The sequence below is a fragment of the Aptenodytes patagonicus genome, chromosome 1 (assembly GCF_965638725.1).
Source record: "Aptenodytes patagonicus chromosome 1, bAptPat1.pri.cur, whole genome shotgun sequence".
Classification (NCBI taxonomy): Eukaryota; Metazoa; Chordata; class Aves; order Sphenisciformes; family Spheniscidae; genus Aptenodytes; species Aptenodytes patagonicus.
The window spans coordinates 160,754,870-160,770,382 of NC_134949.1; the positions used below are offsets into that span (position 1 = coordinate 160,754,870).

A 15,513-nucleotide genomic window follows, 5' to 3' on the forward strand; every position below is an offset into this window, starting at 1 on the left:
AGCCGATTCTAATGAAAGTACTTTTAAAATGCAATTAGATTTTTCACAGACCAGTCTGCAACAGCATCAATATCTCACAAAGCACAAATTACAGCAAAACATGACCAAACAGATACATATTTATACAAACGAGCTGATAAAAAAATAACACCTTGTTTTAGTATAAAATACTTACAGTCTGGCCCATGCTTGGAAAGAAAGAGCTAGAAGATGAATGCAATCCCTGTCCAAGAAGGATAATAGTTCAACTTCATTTAATGCCATTGGGGTGGAATCATAGAATCATAGAATCATAGAATCATTGAGGTTGGAAAAGACCTCTAAGATCATCGAGTCCAACCGTCAACCCAACACCACCATGCCCACTAAACCATGTCCCTAAGCGCCGCATCTACACGTCTTTTAAATACCTCCAGGGATGGAGACTCAACCACCTCCCTGGGCAGCCTCTTCCAATGTTTCACCACTCTTTCAGTAAAGAAATTTTTCCTTACATCCAATCTAAACCTCCCCTGCCGCAACTTGAGGCCATTTCCTCTTGTCCTATCGCTTGTTACTTGGGAAAAGAGACAGACACCCACCTCGCTACAACCTCCTTTCAGGTAGTTGTAGAGAGCGATGAGGTCTCCCCTCAGCCTCCTCTTCTCCAGGCTAAACAACCCCAGTTCCCTCAGCCGCTCCTCAGAAGACTTGTTCTCCAGACCCCTCACCAGCCTCGTTGCCCTTCTCTGGACACGCTCCAGCACCTCGACGTCCTTCTTGTAGTGAGGGGCCCAAAACTGAACACAGGATTCGAGGTGCGGCCTCACCAGTGCCGAGTACAGGGGCACGATCACTTCCCTACTCCTGCTGGCCACACTATTTCTGATACAGGCCAGGATGCCATTGGCCTTCTTGGCCGCCTGGGCACACTGCCGGCTCATGTTCAGCCGGCTGTCGACCAACACCCCCAGGTCCTTCTCTGCTGGGCAGCTTTCCAGCCACTCTTCCCCAAGCCTGTAGCGCTGCATGGGGTTGTTGTGGCCGAAGTGCAGGACCCAGCACTTGGCCTTGTTGAACCTCATACAGTTGGCCTGGGCCCATCGATCCAGCCTGTCCAGGTCCCTCTGCAGAGCCTTCCTACCCTCGAGCAGATCAACACTCCCGCCCAAAAAGGGAAGGAGTGAAGGAGGGCAGTGTGGCGACTTGAAGAAATGAACCTGAAGATATCCTAATTTCTTTGTGTTCAGGACGTTGTAGTAAAGATGCTGAACAATGCCTTATTGATATTAGGCAAAATTTATTTTATTCTCATATGAAGGATAGGCCCATTTGTGACACGCTTTCAAAACTTCATTGTCAACAATCTATCTATAATTAACATTTATCTATTCTACAGTTGTCTTGATATTGCAAACCTGAAAACAAACACTATGAATGAAACACAGCTTACTTCTAGTTTTAAAACCAATCAATTTTCCACACTGTTTTTGTGGAAAATGGCTGTCACAACAGTTGGAGTAAGTTTTTATATTTTAAATCCTATCGTATTATATCAAATGAGTCCATACTGAGAAGCCGACTTAGCCAAACAAAGTACAAAACTCAGAGCAATTTTTTTTCTTGGAAGAAGACTAGGAATGAGCCAGTATGAAGAATGAATTACATGGAGTTCCTCGGGACAAGCCACCAGGATGGGTCTCTTACAGTAGGGATCTTTTGCTATACTGTTATAATTAATTTGACAAAACTGATGGTTTAGGAGCATTGCCAAAGGACACCATGGATTTAAATGTTCGAGCTGTCAGTGTGAAAGAGAATCTCTCCTCTGCTTACAACCAAGCCCAACTTTATATAGCATCCCTACTTCTAAACCAAGCTTGCTCATGTGGATTATTAGGTGCTAGGAGGTCAACGTCTTTTCAAGTTAACAAACTGAGAAGTAACAAAGTTTATGTGAATACATATAAAATATAGTATGATTCGGGCTGGCAGGAGGCATACACATCTGAACAAGCGGCTGCTCATTTCCTTACGCCAGCCACAGCTGGCTATTACAGATGCATCTTTCTCCACATCAGTAGTTTTCAGTTTTTTAAAAATCAGCGAATCTCTGAAAGTTATTCTATGGAGGTGCAGATCCTTGTCTAAACAGATTCACAGCAGACATATTTTTCTTAGTTACCTGACTCAAATGGAAAGATGCTGATTAGAAGCACTAGAATAATGATTTAAATCTGAACCAATATTCATCAGGATGAGCTCCAAGATCAGGAAAAAGAAGTCTTTTCTGATGTCACTTTTTCTTGACTTTTCTTACCTACTATGGCTCAAAATTTAAGTATAAAGGAATTAAGAGAGAGTACATATGAGTATACACCATGAAACTGACTTTTTAGGGAAATAATAGGTATTTCAGTCATCTAAAAAAATGCACAGTCTGTGTTCCTTATTGTTTTTTGTAGAGCAGTATCAATTCTTATGCAGATATCAATATAAAATATTTCCATCTTACTATAAAGCCTTAAAACTTAATTAAATACCTAAGCTAGTTTGTTCTTCCCCATACACCCATATCTGGAAAGGAACCTTTAAAAAGGATGAAAACATATCTCATACACCTGCAAAGCACACAGAAAAATTATTCAAATTAAACTGTAGAGATTTGAGTTGGCTCCAGTTTCAATTTAATTTTGAGAGGTTCTGAAAACAAATGTTTCCGTTACTTCCACAAAGAAAGGAAAACATGGATTCTGTACACTGAAAATGCTGCTTCATTTTTGAAGTACCTGAAAGCCAAAAGAAGTCAAATAAATTCCAAAAGCTACTCATCCACCCGAGATGCCCATCTACACCCCTTTTGCGGGCAGCAGGCTGCAGGCAGAATGCGTGTAAAACATTTAATTGTAACTTCTGATAAAATGCTGGTTATGTTCAGAATTGTTACATCTGTGCCTGGCTTTCTGCAGGGGCCACGCAGAGCTGCAATACTTCAAAGGTGGCATTACATGGAACATGGTTACCTCTCTAATTCCTACACCAAGTACCACTCTCCCACTTCCAGTCCCATTTTCCTATCTGGTGTGGAGGAAGAAGTAAACAAGGAATGGAAAACGAGGAAGAGAGCTGGGCAACGCCAGCGCCCCTTCCCCATGCTTTCCTGGTAATTATCTGATCATTTGTTTGTTGAGGAATAGGGGTTATTTAATTTTATTTGCGATGAAGACAAGAGAATTGATCCTTCTGTGACCAGTTTAGCATGAGGCTAGGGTCAGAGCTGGGGAAGTACTTAATATCATGACAATGTTTGTGTAATTCTTCAGCCAATTAGTACCTTGGCTTGTTAACTGAATTAACTTTGTTAACCTTTGTTAACTCAGACTTGTCAGCTTTTACTCTGCTTTCGTTATGTTAGATCTTTTGTTGAACAAGTATGTCCCCTTTTCATTAGCAAATGACCTAAGAACATTCTCTCTTTTGCAAAGGTCACTGAGGAGATTTAAGCAAAGACAATCAATTTGAAAGGTTTAGTCAAATAAAGCATGACTCAATTATTAAGAGTCCCAAATTCCCCTGTGTGAAACATGCCACGCATGGTACTGCTCTGCTTGTGCTCCTGGAGGGTCAGAAATCCTCAAAAATTCTCCAAAGCTGTGAAATTGTGTCCGGATTAAATTTCCAGGTAAAAAAAAAAAAAAAAAAAAAAAAAAAAGGGCAAGCCTAGGGAAACATGCTATCCCTATCTGTCATATTTTAGGCAACTCACAAAGCACTTTCTCTGGTGCTCCCTTTCCTTAAACGATAAAGCAATGCAGAAATGTGTTCTGGCCCATGGTGCTCCCTGGCAGAAGGCTTCCCATTTTGCTGGGGTGAACTGGAACTCTTCCCGAATCCAGAGCATGGCACGATTATCCCATGTCACCCACCACTGGATTTACAGGCCAGTGCTAAGAGGCTTACCTAGGCATGCATGGCATGCTATGGCCAGCTCCTCGGAGGGAGCACGTGAAAAGAAAAGGAAAAAGTGGGCTGATGGAATATCTTGGAGACTAACAAGAAGTTTTTCCTTTGTTCTTATACAAAACTTCCACGACCGTTCAGATGAATTACAAAGCTCCCAATGACAGGATACACTCCTAAATAGGCAGTCCCTGCTTTGCTCTTCCTGCGACTTCAGCTGACTGGAAGAGGTCTCGCACAATTCATGTGGCCGGCCCAGCCATGTGCAAAAGCTATTTACAGAGAGGAGCAAAGGTCAGAAATTTAGGAAGCCTGGAGGAAATCTTCCCAGAAAATATTTGCAATGTTGTATATACATTGTCGTTTGTCCAGTGACGTGTATGAAAGAAAATGCTGTCGGGGTTGTGACTGAATTTAATAACTGCATTTTGCAATTAAGTCCCAGTGGACTTAAGAAGATCCTGAACAGACTTTTAAATCTGTACTGAATGTTCATGTCTTGCAGCTTGAACTTTAATTTCCAGTTCTTTTAGGATCAGTCAAATGAAGACATGTCATGTTGCAAAACTTTCTTCCTTCTAATTTACTGCTAAATTTGCAGTGTGGAAACAAAACTGGTGGAGGAGGGTGCGCTAATTTTGAGAGTAACTAATTGTTTAAGGTGCTATACATATAAAGATACAATAAATGAGATACAATAAATGACAGTACCTGCGCCAAAGGATTTAAAATACGAGAACAACATCATGAATTGCTGATGTTGTTGAATTGCTCCACCTACGAGCGTGGAGATACGAAGAAAGGAGAAAACTGTTGATTTGCAATAAAGAGGAGACAGAATCAGAATTACTGCAGAGCTTCACTGTCATTGAGCCCATTTCTCCACACTTCATTACACACTTCAATTTTGCAACTGCTTCTGGTGTATGGAATGTGATGATTCAGTATTTCTCACACGAAAACGATCCTTGTAGGCCATCATTTATTTAATAGTGGACAAGAAGAAAGGAAGTTAATTCCCTGACATTTTAAAAAGGTCATCGTTGAAAGGACAAGTTCACTTCCTGTGGGAAGGGTGATCTGACCGTGACGGACAAGCGGGAGCTGGGACTTTTTGTAAGAGGGCTCAGCCTGGAACGGTCCCTGTAAGAACAGCTGGGGAAAGGACCTCAATGCAGTCCCACTACAGGGAGACCAGCAAGCAGAACAGAGAGCAACTCACCAGGGAATAAAATTGTTTACAAGGAAAATGAGCAACTTCTGAGCTGATTAAAAGTGCTAACCCAGAAAAAGGCATCCCTGCAGGCACACAGGAAAGAAACAGAAAAATTTTTAAACGTAATGCTGGCAAAATGTGGAGAACGGGGTGTAAATGTAGGGAATTTGCAATTCTCTGAGGCATCTTCCATGGAGGTAGGCATAGTAAAGCAATCGTTGAGCCCAACTAAAAAATGTATTACCTTAGTGCTCCCCCCACCCCCAAAAATATAAACTACAAGGAACAACCTCAAGAACCCTGTTGCGGCACACTGAGTCAGACTGGGATGGGCATATCACCTGGCATTTCTCCTGGAGTGTAAATCCGGGAGTTTATGGATTGAACATATTAGAGGGGAGTATGTAAGGGAAGGGTTTGGGGTTTCAGCTCCATGCAGTGCACGCTGTGCCAGAAATACTTCAGCTATGGGGTTGCACAGCTTTGGGCTGAGAAGCAGAGAAAAGCAGACCACATGGAGCATCGTGCTGCCATAGCTCAACCAGTTCATTTCGAGTCAGCGACTGCTTCTGGCGGCCCCAAGCTGCCCAGTGCAGACAGATCTCCAGAGAGCTCGTCGCACAACGCCCTCTGACTATTTACAGAACCAATTCCAAAACAAGTTTAAGACCCTGTGGATCTTAACTGGTTATATTCGCACAATCTCTCCGTGGCAGGGATACATGGGTAGTCTTCTTTTCCTGCCAGCTTTATTGAGATGAAATTTTTGTTTACTCGCACTTCCCAGTGGTTACTGGAATAAACCATCTAAAACATCTCGCTTTCAAAGCTTCGCCGGGTACAACTTTAGTCACTGATAAGCACAACATTTACCATGATGCAGAAGAGATTGGTACATTTCTACACCATACATCATTATGCTGTACATTGATAATATAGTTTGAATGGTTCCATCCACCTCAGCAACTCAGAGTTTTGTTTTAGCAAGATTTAAATGTTTTTGCAATTCCACCTGGGAAAAGTAGGTCAAAACAATCTGTGGAATGGTAGAAAATATAAATACATAGGGCAAAACATAGCTAATGCCAGCCACTGGAAAGATTATCTGGGAGAAAAAAAAACCCTGAAGTTTGTGCAGGCTTGGTTGTTAAACATATTAGCATGTCACTGTGTCTTCAGGACTGTAATAACGACTGTTTTCTAAAAGACAGATAGATGATCAATATCGATTTGCAGTGAGCATTCAGAAGCTCCTCACTAGATGGCACCAGCCATTGCCGCTGCACGCAGCCCCGACCACCACAGGTGCACCTTTCCAGAGCATGTTATAACCTTCAGGAAATCTGATAAGGAGTTCAGGTAGGGTCAACACATCTTTGTGCGAGGTCTAAAGCAACAAAAGCAGAAGGTTTCCTGCAAAACGTCTGGCAGTGAGATAGCTGGGAAAGTGTTCTGTTCTGAATCTGTATTTTACCGTAGGGCTGGCATTAGCTTCTGCCACCACATGGTTACCAGTGGTAGGAAGGGATGGACTTCTGTGATCTAACTTGAATATTGATAAGCAAACGAAGCGAACCTTTCTCAAGTGCCTTAAGCTGTGTGATATTCAATTCTTCAACACAAAGTAGCACTGAAGGAGTCAGCAGACTTTAAAAAAAAAGTACATAGCTAATGGTTATTTCTATTTTTAATTTATCTTTCTCTACTTCAGAGAAGGTTATTTAGCTGAGTTTCACATTCCAGCTCGTTTTCTCAGAAAAAAAACTTTCCTTCTCATTTGTTAAAAAGCTTTTTTATTTATACCAAAAAGTAAACAAAAAAATTATAAAATTCACTTTAAGTTAAAAATAACTAAAAAATGAGGCTAGTTCAGCCTAGTGGCATGGTAACAATTTGCTGCTCTTTCAACTACTTTGTCTGGACATACGACATTTTTCTCTCAGGACAGCGGCGACCAAATGACTTTAACATTAATTCCAGAGCAGTGATTCAGCTTGCAGAAGTGTTTTTTTGTTTGGTTTTTTTTTTTTAATTAGGGAAGGAATAAACATTAAATCTTCATAAGAAAAGAACTATGAAAGGGTTCTCTTTACCAGAAGCCACAGCCATTTTCTGTAGTCAGTAAATGAAATAATTTTGTACTGTTTTCCGTTCCCACAGTTTGATCTAATTTGTGATCTTCCAGAAAGTTGCTATGTCACCCAAGAAGATAAAACATGCGTAAGAGAAAACATACACTGGAATGTAGGTCAAGCACTCAAAAGAATCAGTTAAAAGTTTCTTCATGTCACAAAATACATAGGAGTATATGTCCGAAATGCTATCTGTGCTTTCAGAGCTGCTGTAGAAAGAATGATACTGGGACCATGGCAATGCTCTCTCAAAGATAAACATCAGAAAGAGCAAGTCTAGACAAAACCTCACGAGGATTTCCATGCTAAGTCTTCAAAAGTTTATTGCGTAGAGGAAAGGAGACGAGGAAGAAGGAGAAGATGTGGGAAGGAAGCCGTGGGCAGAGGGGAAGGGTGGTTTTGTTTGCAGACTCAGTAAGGGGATAGCTCTGAAAGTTCAAAGCAGCATCTCTGCTGAAGTATGGCTGCACAAACAAATGATGAGGCGGTAAGCAAGCTAGGGTTTGAGTTTGCAACACATTAGATGTTTGTGGAGCCTGCCTGCATTCACGTTCTTACTGTGTGGTAAATATGAAGTATCTTACCCCACTGCCACTGAGAAGTAAGCGGTGGTAGGGTCAGCGTGTATGCGCACGCTAAAGGTGGAGCAGAGGTTGCCAGGCTATAAACTCACATCCTGGTTTATTTCTTGGTAATTTACGGGCTTGGAAATTTGGAATCAGAATTAAGACATATAATAGCAAATATATTCAGTGAGCATGCTCTACTGAATTATGTGATAGGACTTGTAATGACTTGAAAGGCATCACTTTTTTTTTTTAAGGGTTGTATTTATTGAACAGATGTAGACATTTATCTACATGCTGTAGACTCATGCAAAGCTCCCATCAGGTGAGGGTGACATCTTATGGCATGATATATCCTAACGCAGACATTCAAACTAGGTCAAACGAATGCACACTGAATGTGCCCATTTTTCTGAACTGTCTCTAAAAGGAGCTTAGGTCCCTAGCTCAAATGTTGACCTCCACATCGCTGCTTTCTAAACTGTGCAAGAAGGCAACACCCCAAAAGATCAAGTCCTGGAATTGTGGATTTAGCAGTTAGGATAAAGACTCAAATAAACTTGAGCATTAAAATTATGCTGCATGAAAAAGGAGCTGGATATAAATGCAATAAATTTACTAAACTTGGCAGGCAGTATATGCCAGAACCATTGCTACTAGTGGTGCAAAACAGTAGGATTTCCTTGGAAGTTAGAAATGTTTCAACATAAAAAAGTGATCAGATGCTAATGTTGTGCGCTCAAAAGTATATCCATTGATTCCAAGTATATCATCTGGCCCCTATCTTGCTTCCTTTTTAGCTACTCAGATACATGTTTCTTTTAGGCTGCTAGCAGCCACATAAATACCAACGCTTTTATATAGCTTCTTAGCTCAGTTTCTATGTTCTTTATTCAGGGCATAACAAAATTTCTGCCTATATTGGGCTCTGCTAAAATTCTGGTATGGGGCTCTGGCAGGACATAAGGGGATCATGGGGAAATCTTCAGATCTCAGAAACCTGCAGAGCTGGCAGAGGTGGGGCTGGCCTGACACTCTGCAACCTGGACAGATGCTTTGGGTTAGTGTGAGAGTAGAAGTGCGATTAATGGAGCTACTCATTTTATGTTGGTTAAACTGAGAGTACCAGCCTAAGACAACTATAAAACCAGAAAAAAATTACTTCTATTGACATGTAAATATTGTCCGAGTTCCAACCAAATACCATCTTTAAGAAAGAGTTAACTAAAATAACTTAGAGATGTTACTTTGAATGAACTTAAAGTTAAGATCATGAGCTAATGATGTTTTACAGAACACCAAAATGACGTCGATTTATCCTTGCAAAACATTCATTACCATTTAATTAATTGGAGAAGGTTAGTTTAGATAGCCAACCAAAAATTCACCAGAGAGGAAAATCATCTTGCCAAATTTGCTTTTACAACCAGACAAATATTAAGATGATGGGTGTGGAGCAGGAGGAAGCAGGGAACTCCCAGCTACCCCGTGACAGTTCCTGTATCACGCTTATGTAGAAGGCCAGACTTTGGTCATGGTACCTATTAAATGTTTGACTGAGCATTTTGAGGGACAGCGAATGTGTCACACATTTTTAGCACAAGGAGTATACTTTCAAAACAGAAGAAAATTATGTTCATTCAATGTGGGTTTTGACAGGATTAAAAAAGCCAGACACTTTCCAGGGCACCATACAATGCAGTGTAATTCTCCTAATCTGCTAGTATCTACACCAAAACCTTTGTTTCATTCTTTCCATTCATTCCATTCATTTTATTACCATCATACTGTTAAGATCAATTGCTTTTATGCCTTTTTAAAAATCACAGTTCACACAAAATGCTAAAAACTTGCATAACACAGTGGGTCGGATAGCCGTAAGGTTGCTGCTTGGCTAGCTGGGCTCCTCAAGGCAAGACAACAACCAGCACCTGCTCGCGTTAGAACATTCAGTCATAGAATGTTCAGAAAGCCGATCCGCCAGCCCAATTGCTTTCAAATGGCTTTCGGTGGTGTGTGGGAGTGTTCTCAAGATCCTAAAATTCAGGAAGTTCAACACAGATGTTTTCTGTCAGTAGGCGTTGGAAGTACCGATAGTAACATCTGTCCACTTTTCATATTTGTGAGAACATTTTTTTTCTGTCCAAAAACCATTTACTGTTGAAATGTCCAAATTGTGCAACTGGCCAAAATGTTAAGCTCATTAGGCTCCATGAGTTTAAGAGTATGTGAAAATTAAAACCCCTGCAGGAGTTCAGTCTATCATATGCCAATTTTTCCATTCTGTGCTCCTCTTCTGTTTAAACAAAAGCATAACTATTTTTGTGGTGGGAACAGCTATCAAAACTGACTTGATCATGCAAATATAAGTTACTACTGGCTGTTTTAACTGTAGAAAGAATTTAAATCTCTTACAGAGGCTGTGACTTTTTTAATAAGTTGTGTGCTGAGATACCCTCTCCACATGAGAGCCCAGAATACATGCTCTAGCAGCATGTACAAGGGACTCGGTGCAGACCTTAGACACCCTCACACTCCAGTCATGGGAATTTACAGTTTGGGATGGTCTCCGAGTTCCTGGCAAGGTCAGATGATTGGCTCTGAACCACCAGGAAGGACGGGGGGCTTTAAGGCAGATGTGTGCGGCAATATGAAGAATCATTGTTGATGCAGAATAAGAGACACCTTTTTTTTCTCCTAACACTTCTGGACAGATGGGTCTCAAGAGCAGTGGGGTGCTGTGAGATCATCTGAATGGAGTTTGCACAGTTGTTTTCTCTACATGATTTGCTAATCTTGATGTTAGTACCAATGCGGATGCTCTAGAAATTTCAGCAACTGGGACTCCGCTGAAGCCTGCTGTTGAAGTCAGCTTACACTGAAGCTAAACGAACCCTTATGCCTTCCAGTGGATGTGGCTTGTTCACATCACAAATATTCTAATGCAATCACTTTGACGGTCTTTAAACTGAGCCTGGCTTCATGTTGGGTTTGTCTCCAAAAACAACAAATAGTCTAAGAAATCTATGAGAAGTCTTGCTATCTTCAGGTAGTAAATAGAAATACTGAAAACTGTCAGCAGTTGTCTTTTATATAATACAACTAAGTTTCCTGTCTTTTGTATGCACAGATTCACAGAAGTTTTTCATAAGTTGACAGTACCAGATCAAGCTGAATGATCTAGGGAAGCTAAATGATCTGGGGAAAGTATTACAGCAACCAATTACTTGGAGAAGTCTCTGTGATCCCACACAAGTCTTTTTTTTTCCTTCAAATCAGGAAGAAGGAGAGTAAAAATATTTTCCTTTGAATCCCGAAGGAAATAGTTCTGTATCATCTACCTGAAAAAAATACTCTCTCTGTTGAATGTAACTTGTGATAACAGTCCTGAAGTGGGTCAAGAGTGGAGTATAAACTTGAACAGGAAGGTATAGTTCTCCAGATCCATTACAAAAGATCTAGTTTTTCTGTTATACTTGGTTTGAGGTAGCAATAATGGGGGCCAAGAGTGCCCACACATCTGCAGATTCCAAAACCTCATCACTCATGGGAAAGGATTTCTGGAGAGCATCAGCAGCAGACAGTTCCACAGCTGTTCAAGGAGAAAGCCTATTTATCATTTCAAATGTTGATTTCAAAAGCTACTGGAAATTTTTTAACCTTTTATTGTAGGCAGTGTGGGCTACGCAGCTGCTTCAGCAGAGGATCGGGCTGAGAATCAGAGCAAACCGTTCTGTTTGATCCTTTACTCCTTTTCATTCTGCAGATACTGGTGGAGCGAAGGTACTATTAAACTGTAATGGCAAGCTGCTTTTACTTGAAGGACATGCCATTAGTTTGACAGGCCCTGGAGAAAATTAAGGTTGTTCTCTAACAGTAATAGTAAATGCAGGTAATGTGGAGGAAAAGAGGAGCCTTCCAGACAAGGAGAAACAGCAGAAGGAGCCTTCGTGTTCTATGGGAATACCAGAGAGACTGCTTTTACTTGAAGGACATGCCATTAGTTTGACAGGCCCTGGAGAAAATTAAGGTTGTTCTCTAACAGTAATAGTAAATGCAGGTAATGTGGAGGAAAAGAGGAGCCTTCCAGACAAGGAGAAACAGCAGAAGGAGCCTTCGTGTTCTATGGGAATACCAGAGAGATTGCTAAAGAATTTGTCGTGACTACTCATGTGGGTCCCATCACTGGGGACTGGTTCCAGGCTTCAGCTTGAGGAGAGCATCTTCAGTATTTCAGATTCTGATTCTGGAGTGCCTCCAAGCTTTGTTAAATTAGTGCCTTCTTGGCTAAAACATGGTCTGCTTGCAGTTTTAGTTGTGTCAAAGAAATCAGTGCTGCACGGTGATGTGCTGTCTTCATGAACTTAGGATAATGTACTTGCAGAGATGCTTCCATCAGCCTAATTGGAGAGGCTGCATTTATTGAGAGGGAAATTCAAATTGCTGGTGATGAAAGGTCAGAATGGCACAGTTCACACGTTAACCATGACCCCGAACCTCTGCTAGGATGCCTCTCCTGCTTTATCTTGTCTGCCACAGGCAAGGACGAAAGGAAGCAAGAGAGAAATTTGAAGCTACTCTTCCTTTCCAAAAAACTAACTAATGCTGGAACATCTGTATCCTAGATTTATAGGTCCTGGATCCTCCAGGTACCTGAAACAACCTCAACTGCCACAGGGAGCGTCAGTCTTCTGTATTTTTGACAGAGACAGTAACAAATGCACTTCATGTTCATGTGGCTCCTCTGAGTTTTTGACCTCCCTCTTCCCTTTCTCCATGAAAAGGTGTTTCAACTTTAACTTTCTTACCTCTTCTGCATCTGGGAGAGCTTATGGCTTTTACCTAGCTTCTGAAAAGAGCCAATGCTAGCTCTCCTATGCAAGCTAACGCCTATATTTTTATTGTTTTTTTGTCAAGGGGCAAAGGACACTTGTTATATGAAAGCAAACAAACTCTGAGCAATACCATTATTGAGCGCTACAGTGCTCAATACAGACTGTGATAATGTGGGTGGCTAAATGAGTCACTACAGCCTAGAGACTGGTAACCTCAAAATTACCTGAACAATAACCAAGACTAATCAAATATTACCTGCTCTAGTCCAACTGCTTGAGCAGGGGGGGTTGGACTAGATGATCTTAAGAGGTCCCTTCTGACCTCAACCATTCAGTGATTCAGTGAACTACGGCAATACACCTGAGGTTCAAGTTCTAAAGATCCTGCAATTCAGCTGTTCGCCAGGTCTATTGCTTAGATTTTTTCCTCTCTGTGATGTCTGCAGAACTTTTCTATGTCTGTGTATGTATTTATTCTCCCTTTGGTTTGTTGTCTTCAGATCTCTGTGTATCTAACACAAGCCGTAAAGCACTCTGGTTTCTTTAAAACAGATAAGGGGAGGGAGTCACTGACACGAGGCGGTATACTTCCTTACTGTTAAACACTGATAATTACTATGAACTATTCAGTTAAAGTTAGCATTATTAACAAAAGCCAAGATGCAAGTTTATAGCTATCTGCCTGTGGATACAATAGCTGTGTGCTTGTTGCAGATGTATTTGTGTATGTGTGAGGTCTCCTGTATCTTTACAGTTTAGATGGGTGCAGTATTTATGAGAAAAGCTAGGCTTCTGGTTCTGCCACGCTTTAATAACCTCAGTTAAAACCCCGCCAGACCTGTCACTTTACCAACGCTACTGCTTTATGCAGACCTTGCAGTTCTGAACTAGATTGCAAAAGTTTCTGCTGTTATTTGTTTCCACAGAAAGACATCAGTGAGCACTCCTGAGAAGAAAATTACTTTTTTCTGAACACAGCCTGGTATTTAATTACTTTTTGTCCTGAGAAATAACTGAAAGAGAGTGCATCTTTAAGAGCATAGATTTGAAGAAGGAGTCAGAGAAAGAAAGATGATGAAGATATTCAGCTTCCTCTGAATATTTTTGAGTTAGGGCCATACTTCTCTTCCTACCCCCTCTGCCACCTCCAAACAAGCAAGAAACGCACAACAGACTTTGGAACAGATATATGAAAAGAATATAAATGAATTTGTCTTAATAAGGCTGAAAGAATTTCCAGAGGATAAGTTTCCAGTAACAAGCACTGTACTAAGAATCAATGAAAACTTATTTCTAGTTATGCTGGTTGTGTTAATGCAACATTAGTTCCATAAATATTAACACCACTGCAATGAAGAAAACCAGAAATCTGCCTATTTGCATATTCTTTTTGGTCTTGATGACTCCTGATGATTTTATCTATCCAGTTTCTACGCATATTAGATACCTTGAGAAGATGGAACTAATTCTAAAAGAATACAGTTTAGTAACCCCATGGGGATTACGCAAATCAGGAAGAATTTTAATGAAGCATCGTAGAGAAAGCATTTGCATTAACAACTGTGATAGACTGTGGACAGAAAAAAAATATCAAAACTATTTCCTTTCAGCATTCAATAAAACTATTTTATTCTGAAGAGAAGTATGGTTTATTATAATTTCCCAATTAATTTTGGTTATTTATAAAGGCCTGTCTAGACACTAAGATATGGATGTCTCAGATTTCAAATTATCACAGAAATTCAAATAATTTTATTTATTTCATGCAAAGTAGTTATGAGATTTCTGCAGAAGTCCCTCCTAGACTGAACTTTCCCCAACAAATTCAGATCTTAGTATGCAGAAAATCTGAAAAAAAAAAAAAAGTTAAACGTATTTAGAAAATACAGGAGAAATGTTAAGGAAAATAGCTGGAAATATATTTCAAGATCTAGCAAAAGATTAGACTTAGTAGACTGCTTTTCAGCTGTTTAACTAAGTAACTTGCTACTTCATTCAAGTCATATCTTAGAGAACTGATGACCTCATTACCCAATTGAATATCTAATCCTTGACAGTAGAACTCAGCCATGATTTGAGAAAACAGCTAACTGACGACAGGGTACAACATTCTCCATCGCACTGAGAACACTGCTGCCCTAGACCGCTGCTGACAACATAAGTAGTAGAAATAGATCGTTGAAAGTAAAAATAACCAGCTGAAATTAGTTGGATCAAAGTAGGAAATGGCAGGGAAAGCGATAGGAAGGGTGAGGAAGACCCTGGAGGAATGGCAGGCTCTGCCAGCGCGGGGAAGGCAGGGACGCCCACAAGCTAGGATCAGTGATTCCCTCCTTCAAACGCTATTACTGCAAGGCTGTTCGGTCAACTGTTTCTTTCTAGTCTTTTCTGGTCCATGCTATTTATAAAGCACATGCATTACTTTCCTTCATATACAATATACAGCTATTAATTGGTATGTTTTCAACTTAGAAAGAGAAATAGACACTAAATCCTACCCCGACAGTATGCGGGGATCATTTCGTTCACTACAGATGAACAAATTAGTAATATTAAGGAACCAGAAGTTTTAGGAAAAAAAACAAAATCGGGGCAAGAGATGCTCCATGAAGTCATGCTGAGGGACATCAACATTTCTAAAGCCTTGGCAGCCACATGTCAGCCATTAATCCTATTTAGAGACGTTAGAAATGGTATGTCTGAGGTGGAGGGCAGCTGGGAAGAGATGTGAAGCTATACATAAACCCCTGAGAAGAAAACTGGTAGAGACAGACTTGACGCCAGAACACGATGCTGTTCAAGTGCACAGCTCCATCTCCCACAAT

General features: G+C 40.6%; 1 protein-coding gene across 2 annotated transcripts in view; it reads right to left on the reverse strand.

Annotated features, from left to right (window-relative positions):
- Positions 1–15,513, reverse strand: part of COL4A2 (collagen type IV alpha 2 chain) — a 154,394-nt gene that overhangs the window by 56,469 nt on the left and 82,412 nt on the right. The gene's annotated exons all lie outside the window — the stretch shown is intronic.